General features: G+C 45.3%; 1 pseudogene; it reads right to left on the reverse strand.

The window, feature by feature from the left end:
• LOC148150151 (small ribosomal subunit protein uS3 pseudogene) overlaps window positions 1-10,990 on the reverse strand; it is a 35,105-nt pseudogene extending 24,115 nt beyond the window's left edge.
• Window positions 10,991-11,411: the final 421 nt, after the last annotated feature.

Raw genomic sequence — 11,411 nt, forward strand, 5'->3', positions numbered from 1 at the left:
GCACTTAAAAGATATTTGGATAAGTACATGAGTACTTATGGAGGGGTATGGACCAAACACAGTCAGGTGGGACTAGTCTAGTCTGGGATCATGGTCAGCATGGACTGTTGGAATGATGGGTCAGTTTCCATGCTGTATGACTCTGTGACTCTATTTGCAGAGCAGTTGAGGATGCTGAGTCTGTACTTGATGATGTTTACAAGGAAGAGGGGTGATCTCACTGAAACTTACAGATTACTGAGACGCCTGGGTAGAGTGGATGTGGAGAAGATGTTTTCAGAGTAGTCAGAGAGATTAGGACCCAAGGGCACAGCATCAGATTGAAGGGATGACCTTATAGAACTAAGATGAGGAGGAATTTTTTCAGCCAGAAAGAGGTAAATTTGTGGAATTCATTGCCACTGAAGGCTGTAGAGGCTGGGTGAGTTTAAGACAGTGATAGGTAGGCTCTTGGTTAGTAAGGGGATTAAAGGTTATGGTAAGAAGGTAGGAGAATGGGGTTGAAAAACGTATCAGCTGTAATCAAATGGCTGAGCAGGCCCAATGGTCTGAACAGCCTAATTTTGCTCATGTACCTTCAGGTCTACGGTCTAAGTAAACAGTTTCTTATAGTTGGAAATGCTGTGAATGACGACATTCTTAGTACATTCAGCTAGAAACAGCATTGTGACTGAAACGCAAGTCACTGTAAGTTTTAAAATAAAGTACTAAAATTGCAAAGTGGAATGGCTTGAGCTTCTACCTTGGGCACAGTTGGAAGATTCTGTTGGACATTGGTCTTGTGAAGTTGCACTCATTTTAGGGTCGGTGTTGGCATCGTGATAATATTACTGATATTAGTAATCCAGAGTTCCAGGCTAACGTTCAAAGAACACTGGTTCATATCTCACTATGGCAGCCAGTGGAATTTGAACTCAATTCGTAAAACCTGGAATCGTAAAGCTAGTCTTGGTAATAGTGATTGTGGCAGCCACCATCAATTGCTGTAACAACCTATCTGGTTCACTAAGTTGCTGCCATCTTTTCATCATCTAGCTGAAATCCACAGCAATATTGTTGCAAGAAGTCATGAGCAAGACTGGTCTACAGTACTCCTAACAGTAACACAAATGGGCAAAATATATGAGAAACGTCAGGTGATTGTGATAAAGGGACAGCATTAATTATCAGTAACTTAATCTAATGTTTTAAAATGTCAGTTGCATTAGTAGCAGATGAGGAGATCATAGAATTTATTTTGAGGTATCTACTTAGATAACACGTTTGGGAACCACCTAGAGAACAGGTTATGTTAATAGTATTGGTGCTGTGTAATGTGACGGGATTAATTAACGATCTCCGAGCTAAGACACACTTTGGTAGCAGTGACCACAATATAATTGAATTTTACGTCTAGTTTAAAAGAGAGAACATTTGGCCAGCATTTTAAACTTAAATAAGGGAAATAGCTTGGCATTACAGCTGAGTGAGCTAAGTGAACTAAATTATTGGACTCGAGACTGGATCAATCGAGATGGTGTCAGACATTTAAGGGGATATTTCAGAATACTCAGCAGAAGCACATTCATGATACAACGAAAAATTCTAAAGGGAGGACCCACCATCTACGGATTAACTCATGAAATTAGGGAACACATCAAACTTAAGAAAAAAGCATATAACTCCACAAAGATGAGTGGCAGAGCAGATGGAGAAAGTGAGGTCTGCAGATGATGGAGATCAAAGTTGAAACTTTATTGCTGGAACAGCACAGCAGGTCAGGCAGCATCCAGGGAACAGGAGATTCGACGTTTCGGGCACAGGCCCTTCTTCAGGAATGAGCAGAGAGTGTTCAGCAGGAGAAGATAAAAGGTAGGGAGGAGGGACTTGGAGGAGGGGCGTTGGAAATGTGATAGGTGGAAAGAGGTCAAGGTGAGGGTGATAGGTCGGAGTAGGATGGAGGCGGAGAGGTCAAGAAGAAGACTGCAGGTCAGGAAGGCGGTGCCGGGCTGGAGGGATCCGGCTGAGACAAGGTGGGTGGAGGGGGGATGAAGAAACTGGTGAAGTCCAAGTTCATCCCCTGCGGTTGGAGGGTTCCCAGTCGGAAGATAAGACGCTCCTCCTCCAACCGTCGGGTTGTTGTGGTTTGGCGGTGGATGAGTCCAATGACCTGCATATCCTCGGTGGAGTGGGAGGGGGAGTTGAAATGCTGTGCTACAGGTTGGTTGGGTTGGTTCGTCCGGGTGGCCCAGAGGTGCTCTCTGAATCGCTCCGCAAGTAGGCGGCCTGTCTCCCCAATATAGAGGAGGCCACACCGGCTGCAGCGGATGTAGTAGATGATGTGGGTGGAGGTGCAGGTGAATCTGTGGCGGATATGGAAGTTTCCTTTGGGGCCTTGGAGAGAAGTGAGGGGGGAGGTGTGGCCGCAAGTGTTGCACCTCCTGCGGTTGCAAGGGAAGGTGCCGGGAGTGGAGGTTGGGTCGGTGGGGGGTGTGGATCTGACAAGGGAGTCGCGGAGGGAGTGGTCTCTACGGAAAGCTGATAGGGGAGGGGAGGGAAATATATCCTTGGTGCTGGGGTCTGTTTGGAGGTGGCGGAAGTGACGGCGGATGATGCGCTGTACATGGAGATTGGTGGGGTGGTAGGTGAGGACCAGTGGGGTTCTGTCCTGGTGGCGGTTGGAGGGGCGGGGCTCAAGGGCGGAGGAGCGGGAAGTGGAGGAGATGAGGTGGAGGGCACCGTCGACCACGTCGGGGGGGAAATTGCGGTCCTTGAAGAAGGAGGCCATCTGTGTTGTACGTATTTTGAATTGGTCCTCCTGGGAGCAGATGCGGCGGAGACGAAGGAATTGGGAGAATGGGATGGCGTTTTTACAGGGGGCAGGATGGGAGGAGGTGTAGTCCAGGTAGCTGTGGGAGTCGGTTGGTTTGTAGTAGATGTCCGTGTTGATTCGGTCGCCTGAGATAGAAACAGAAAGGTCTAGGAAGGGGAGGGAGGAGTCCGAGACTGTCCAGGTGAATTTGAGGTTGGGGTGGAAGGTGTTAGTGTAGTGGATGAACTGTTCAATCTCCTCGTGGGAGCACGAGGTAGCGCCGATCAATGTAGCGAAGGAAAAGATGGGGGGTGGGGCCAGTGTAGTTGCGGAAGATGGATTGTTCCACATACCCTACGAAGAGGCAGGCATAGCTGGGGCCCATGCGGGTGCCCATGGCTACTCCTTTTGTTTGGAGAAAGTGGGAGGATTGGAAAGAAAAGTTGTTCAGGGTGAGGACCAGTTCGGTCAGTCGAAGGAGGGTGTCGGTGGAAGGGTACTGGGTGGTACGGCGGGAAAGGAAGAAGCGGAGTGCTTTGAGTCCTTCGTGATGGGGGATGGAGGTGTACAGGGACTGGATGTCCATGGTGAAGATGAGGCGTTGGGGATCGGGGAAGCGGAAATCCTGGAGGAGGTGGAGGGCGTGGGTGGGCAGAGCAGATGGTTGATCTGAATATAAAGAATGGTAATGAATGACTAAAAGGTTAATCAGGAAGTAGAAATTAATATGTGACAGGAAGCTAACTGGGAATGTAAAAATGGATAGCAAGAGTTCCGAAGTATTTATAAATGAAAAGAAAAAGTAAAGTGAGTATTGGTACTAAGAGTGACATTTATTCACTCATGGGACATGGGCATTGCTGCCTGGCCAGCATTTATTGTCCATCCCTAGTTGCCCTTCAGAAGGTGGTGGTGAGCTGCCTTCTTCAACTGCTGCACTCCACCTGCTGTAAGTTGATCCACAATACACTTAGGGAGGGAATTCCATGATTTTGATTTAGTGGCAGTGAAGGAACAATGATATATTTCCAAGTCAGGATGGTGGGAGAAAGTGAGGACTGCAGATGCTGGAGATCAGACTCGAGAGTATGGCACTGGGAAAGCTCAGCAGGTCAGGCAGCTTCTGAGGAGCAGGAGAATTGACGTTTTGGGCAAAAGCCCTTCATCAGGAACTGATCAGGTTCCTGGTGAAGGGCTTATGCCTGTAACATCAATTCACCTGCCCCTCGGATGCTGCCTGACCTGCTGTGCTTTTCCAGCACCACGCTCTCAAGTCAGGATGGTGAGTGGCTTGGAGAGGAACTTGCATGTGCTGGTGTTCTAAGGTACCTGCTGCCCTTTTTCTAAATGGAGTGGTTGTAGATTTGGAGAAAGGAACATTAATAGCAGTTAATAAGGAAATATCTGATGAGATTAATTAAGATTCTGCTTCTCTCTTTACCGTAGAAAATATAAAACAAAAATCCAGGAATGGTTGTTTATCTGGAGATGGAAGAGTGAGAGGACTTTCATGAAATTACAATAGTACTAAACAAACTGATGGAACTGCGTACTGACAAGTCTCCAAGTTCAGATTAACTTTATCCGACAGATTGCTAAAGAGGTGGTAAATACATTACCATTAATTTTCCAACATAGTGGGCAGGTTTTTGGAGGGAATCCTGAGGGACAAGATTTACACGTATTTGGAAAGACAAGGACTGATTACGATTAGTCAACATGGCTTTGTCCTTGGGAAATCATGTCTCACAAACTTGATTGAGTTTTTTGAAGAAGTAACAAAGAGGATTGATGAGGGAGGAGTAGTGGACGTGATCTATTTGGACTTCAGTAAGGCATTCAACAAGGTTCTCCATGGGAGACTGATTAGCAAGGTTAGATTTCATGGAATACAGGGAGAACTAGCCATTTGGATACAGAACTGGCTCAAAGGTAGAAGACAGAGGGTGGTGGTGGAAGATTGCTTTTTAGACTGGACGCCTGTGACCAGTAGTGTGCCACAAGGATCGATACTGGGTCCACGACTTTTTGTCATTTATATACATCATTTGGATATGAACATAGGAGGTATAATTATAAAGTTTGCAGATGACAACAAAATTGGAGGTGTAGTGGACAGTGAAGAAGGTTACCTCAGATTACAACGGGATCTTGATCAGATGGGCCAGGGGCTGAGGAGTGGCAGATGGAGTTTGATTTAGATAAAAGCGAGGTTTACATTTCAGGAAAGCAAATCTTAGCAGGACTTATACATATAATGGTAAGGCCCCAAGGAATGTTGCTGAACAAAGAGACCTTCGAATGCAGGTTCATAGCTCCTTGAAAGTGGAGTCTCAGGTAGATGGGATAGTGAAGGAGGCATTTGGTATGCTTTCCTTTATTGGTCAGAGTATTGAGTACAGAAGTTGGGAGGTCATGTTGTAGCTGTTAAGAACATTGGTTAGGCCACTGTTGGAATATTGCGAGCAATTCTGGTCTCCTTCCCATCGGAAGGATCTTGTGAAACTTGAAAGGTTTCAGAAAAGATTTACATGATTGTTGCCAGGGTTGGAGGATCTGAGCTAGAGGGAGAGTTTGAATAGGCTGACGTTGTTTTCCCTGGAGCATTGGAGGCTGAGGGGTGACCTTCACGAGGTTTATAAAATCATGAGGGTCATGGATAGGGTAAATAGGCAAAGTCTTTTCCCTGGGGTGGGGGTGTCCAGAACTAGAGGGCATAGGTTTAGGGTGAGAGGGGAAAATGATAGAAAGGACCTAAGGGCCAATCTTTTCACGCAGAGGGTGGTGCATGTATAGAATGAATCACCAGAGGAAGTGGTGGAGACTGGTATAATTACAACATTTAAAAGGCGTCTGGATGGGTATATGAATGGGAATGGTTTGGATGGATATGGGCTAGGTGCTGGCAAGTGGGACTGCATTTGGTTGGAATATCTGGTTGGCATGGACAAGTTGGACCAAAGGGATGGTTACCGTACTGTATGTCTCTGTAATTCTATGATTCTATTTCTTTAGTCATGAAAGGTTCCATCAGGCTGGAAAGTAGCAAATACAACCCCTCAATTCAAGAAGAGAGGATGGCAGAAAACAGGAAATAATCAACCAAATAACTTAATGACAGTTGTGAGAAAGTGTTAGAATTGACCATTAAAGAAATTATAGCTGCGTACTTAGAATAACACAAAGCAATTGAGAAGATTCAGCATGATTTCATCAAAGGGAAATCATGTTGAATCAATTTATTGGAATTGTTTGAAGGAGCAACATATGCTGTGGATAAAAAGGAACCTATGGATGTACTATATTTGGATTTCTAGAAGGCATTTGATGTTACCACATCAAAGGTTATTGCAGAAAACAAATGCTCACGGTGCTGTTAGTAACATATTGTCATGGATAGATGATTAACAGGCTGGTAGAAAACGTAGAGTATACATTGACATGTCTTATCAGGCCATGATGAAGTGTTAATGTTGTGACAATTTTTCTTAAAGGTAAATTACTGTGAAACATGACACAGCAGGAGCTCAGGACTTAGTAATTTTTCAATTTTTCAAGCCTGTTCTCCAATGCAAAAGGATCATGGCTGACTGGTTGTGGTGCCAACTCAAATTTTCTGAGTGCCACCATAAACCTTAACTCCCCTCTCTATGAAAAATCTTCCTCTACCTTGAAGAGGTTCCACAACCCACCTTCTGCTGCTTTCTGGAGAATCATAAAATCCCTGCAGTGCAAAAACAGGCCCTTCGGCCCAACAAGTCTATACTGATCCTTCAGAGAATAACGCACCCAGACCACTACCCTTTTACTCTATATTTACCCCTGACTAAAGCACCTAATCTACACATTTAGTCCCATAGTGGATGGGGTCAAAGTTGAAATTGAACCTGGGTCCCTGGCGCTGTGAAGTGGCAGTGCTAACCACTGAGCCACTGCGCCGCCCCAGTGATGTGCCAGCAGGGTGGACAGTTGTGTGAATCCCTTCCCGCACTCACAGCAGGTGAAGGATATCTCCCTGGTGTCAACTGCCTGGTGCCTGTGCAAGTTGGACGACTGAGTGAATCCTTTTCCGCAGTCAGAGAAGATAAATTGTCTCTCCCTGCTGTGATGTCTCTGGTGCCTATCCAAGCTGGACGACTGAGTGAATACTTCCCACACTCAGGGTAGGTGAATCATCTCTCCCCAGTGTGACTGCGTTGATGGGTTTCTAGCAGAGACTGGATTAGTGGTGCTGGAAGAGCACAGCAGTTCAGGCAGCATCCGAGGAGAAGTAAAATCTATGTTTCGGGCAAAAGCCCTTCATCAGGAATAAAGGCAGAGAGCCTGAAGTGTGGAGAGGAGGGTGGGGGTGGGGAGAAAGTAGCATAGAGTACAATAGGTGAGTGGGGGAGGGGATGAAGTGATAGGTCGGGGGCGGGGGGAGGGTGGAGTGGATAGTTGGAAAAGAAGAAAGGCAGGTAGGACAAGTCATGGGGACAGTGCTGAGTTGGAAGTTTGGAACTAGGGTGAGGTGGGGTAAGGGGAAATGAGGAAACTGTTGAAGTCCACATTGATGCCCTGGGGTTGAAGTGTTCCGAGGCAGAAGATGAGGCGTTCTTCCTCTAGGCGCTTGGTGGTGAGAGAGCGGCGGTGAAGGAGGCCCAGGGCCTCCATGTCCTTGGCAGAGTGGGAGGGGGAGTTGAAATGTTGGGCCACAGGGCAGTGTTGTTGATTGGTGCAGGTGTCCCAGAGATGTTCCCTAAAGCACTCTGCTAGGAGGCGTCCAGTCTCCCCAATGTAGAGGAGACCGCATTGGGAGCAACGGATACAATAAATGATATTAGTGGATGTGTAGGTAAAACATTGATGGATGTGGAAGGCTCCTTCAGGGCCTTGGATGGAGGTGAGGGAGGAGGTGTGGGCGCAGGTTTTGCAGTTCCTGCGGTGGCAGGGGAAGGTGCAAGGATGGGAGGGTGGGTTGTAGGGGGGTATGGACCTGACCAGGTAGTCACGGAGGGAACGGTCTTTGCGGAAGGTGGAAAGGGGTGGGGAGGGAAATATATCCCTGGTGGAGGGGTCTTTTTGGAGGTGGCGGAAATGTCGGCGGATGATTTGGTTTATGCGAAGGTTGGTAGGGTGGAAGGTGAGCACCAGGGGCGTTCTGTCCTTGTTACGGTTGGAGAGGTGGAGTCTGAGGGCGGAGGTGCGGGATGTGGATGAGATGCATTGGAGGGCATCTTTAACCACGTGGGAAGGGAAATTGCGGTCTCTAAAGAAGGAGGCCATCTGGTGTGTTCTGTGGTAGAACTGGTCCTCCTGGGAGCAGATACGGCAGAGGTGGAGGAATTGGGAATACAGGATGGCATTTTTGCAAGAGGTAGGGTGGGAAGAGGTGTAAACCAGGTAGCTGTGGGAGTCGGTGGGTTTGTAAAAAATGTCAGTGTCAAGTCGGTCGTCATTAATGGAGATGGAGAGGTCCAGGAAGGGGAAGGAGGTGTCAGAGATGTTCAGGTAAATTTAAGGTCAGGGTGGAATGTGTTGGTGAAGTTGATGAATTGCTCAACCTCCTCACGGGAGCACGAGGTGGCACCAATGCAGTCATCAATGTAGCGGAGGAAGAGGTGGGGAGTGGTGCCGGTGTAATTACGGAAGATCGACTGTTCTACAGTTAACACTTTTCCCACAGTCGCCACATTTCCATTGCTTCTCTCTATTGCAGGTGTCTGGACAGGCCATATGATTGACTGAAGGCTCTTCCACACGCCGAACACGAACACGGTTTCTCCTCACTGTGAACGCTGCTTTCTCCTTCCGTGTCAAAACACAATGACATTCCAGTTACGACAAATTGAGTGACCCCTCCAAACCCTGACATGCCAGTTGGATTCAGCATCCTTTCTGATTCTCCTGCCTCCACGATCTGCCCAATTCTCACCGTTTATGGATCTGTCCAATGTCATCATACTCTCTACATGCTCTAAACGTCTTTCAGCACTGCGCATGCGCAGCCATTTCAGAGAAGAGCATTCCAGAGTCTAACTACCTTCTGAGAGAATTGTTTTTTTCTGAAATCTGTCTTGAGCATGAGATCTCTTATTCTTAAATTCCTCAAGACTAGACTTTTCCATGGGAAGGAAAATCATCCTGGTATCCACCCTACTAAATCTTTTATATCGTTCCTTAAAATCACCCCTTCTGAATGCTAATATGTAGAGGTCCAATCTTTTTGATTTTTCATCATAACATAACCCCTTTATTCTCAGAATGAGTTGAGTGAAACAAAAACAGAAATTTCTGGAGAAACTCAACATGTCTAGCAGCATCTGTGTTAATGTTTCAAGTTTCTTAACTCTTCATCAGTTGAGTGAATCTGCTTTAAATATATTTATACAGAATCATAGGATCATACTCTCATGTAGTACAGAAGAAGCTGTTCAATTCGTCAAGGCTGCAACAACAAATATATATTACTATCTACACTAGTCTCACTTTTGCGAAATAAGCCTATAGCCTTGAATGTTATGATACTTCAAAGTGATAATCTATGTACTTTCTAAAAGTTATAAGGTTTCGAGCCTCAACATCCTTCCAGACAGCGCATTTCAGACACATATCACCCTCTGAGTGAAAGGAGATTTCCTCCAAACACCTTTAAACTTGCTACCTTTCACTTCATAATTGTTTCACCTTGGATTTGATCCTTTAACCAAGAGGAAGGGCTACTTTCTATCAACCCTATTCATGCCCTTCACAATCTTATATGGGCTCATTTGGTTGGATGGCTGGTTTACAATGCAGAGATATGCTAACAGTCTCAGTTCAACTTCTGCACTGACTGAAGTTATTATGAAGATTCTTCTTCTCAACCTCTCCCCTTGTCTGAGTTGTAGTGATCCTCAGCTTAAACCACCATCAGTTTTCTCCCTCTAATGACAGAGCAGCCCTATGATCTAACACTACAGTGACTTTACCTTTACTCCTCTATCAGAACATCCCTCGCCCCCACCATCCCACCAACCCTCTCTGCTCCAAAAGAAAACATCTGGGGCTTGTCCATCTTAACTTTCTATCTGAAATGCTCCACATTTGGCAACTACCTGCTGAATCTCCTCTGACCACCTCCACGCAATCGTATCCTTCTATAGTGTTGTGACCATAACTGTATTCCTTTTGAAATAAGAGAACCAAAATTACAATAGACATAGAACATAGAACAATACAACACAAGAATAGGCCCTTCGGCTCACCAGATCAGTGTTGACCATGATGCCATTCTAAACTAATCCTATCTCCCTGCACATGGTGTATCTGCCTCTATTCTCTGTCTGTTCATGATTCCATATAAATCATGAACAGTAGATGCAGTTGCAACTGCATCTACTTCTGTCACCTCTCCTTGCAGTTTGTTCCAGACATCTACTACCCTCTATGTAAAAATCTTACCTTACACATCGCCTTACAACTTTTTTTCTCTCACCTTAAACATGTGCCCCTTAGTATTTGACATTTCTACCCTAAACAAATGTCTCCAACTATCCATCCTATCCATGTCTCTCTTTTATGTCTCTAATAGTGTGGCAACCAGAACTAGACACAATATTCCAAATGTGGCCTAACTAAAATCTTTTACAACTGCCAACTTTTACAGATAATGCCTTGGCAAATGAAGACAAGCATGTTGTATGCATTCTTTACCACCTTATTCACTTGTGTTACCCTTTCAGGGAGCTATAGACTTGCACCTCAAGATCCCTCTGTCTATCAGTACTCCTAAGGATCCAGCTATTTACACTACACTTCCCTCTTGCATTTGATCTCCCAAAATGCATCATTTCACACTCGTCTGTACTAAACTCCATCTGCCAATTCTGCACACAATTTTCCAACTGATCTATATCGTGATGTATCCTTTGATAACTGTCCTCATCCACCCATTTCTATCTCATCTACAAACTTACTGATCAGACCACTGACATTTTCACCCACATCATTTATTTATATTACAAACAACAGACGTCCCAACATTGATCCTTGTGGAACACCATTGGTCACAGACTTCAAATCAGAAAAACACACCTCCACAACTACCCTCTGTTTTCTATAACTAAGCCAACTTACCAACTCCCCATGGAAACCATGTGATTTAATCTTCTGGACCAGGCTACCTTGAGGGACCTTGTCAAATGCTTTAGCAAAACCCACATAGACAATATCTAACATCCTCATCTCAATAATCTTTGTTACTTGTTCAAAAAACTCAATCAAATTTGTGAGACAAGACCTCGTCCACATAAAGCCATACTGACTATTCCTAATAAGTCAATTATTTTCTAATTGCAAGTCCATCCTCTCCCTAAGAATCTTCTCCAATAATTTCCCTATCACTGGTTTAAGACTCACTGGCCTACAATTTCCTGAATTATCCCTGTTGCTCTGTTCAAACAAAGGAACAATATTGGCTATTTGCCAGTCCTCTGCGATTTCACCTGTGATTAAGAGGATATAAAGATCTCTGTCAAGGTCCCAACAATCTTCTCCCTTCCCTCCTTCAGGGTTAGATTCCATCAGGCCCTAGGAATTCATCTACCTTAATACTTTCCAAGACACCCAACAACTCCTCCTGTTCCTTAATATTGACATG

The sequence above is a fragment of the Chiloscyllium plagiosum genome, unplaced genomic scaffold (assembly GCF_037043375.1).
Source record: "Chiloscyllium plagiosum isolate Xiang-an unplaced genomic scaffold, Cpla_swu_hap1 HiC_scaffold_4, whole genome shotgun sequence".
Lineage (NCBI taxonomy): Eukaryota > Metazoa > Chordata > Chondrichthyes > Orectolobiformes > Hemiscylliidae > Chiloscyllium > Chiloscyllium plagiosum.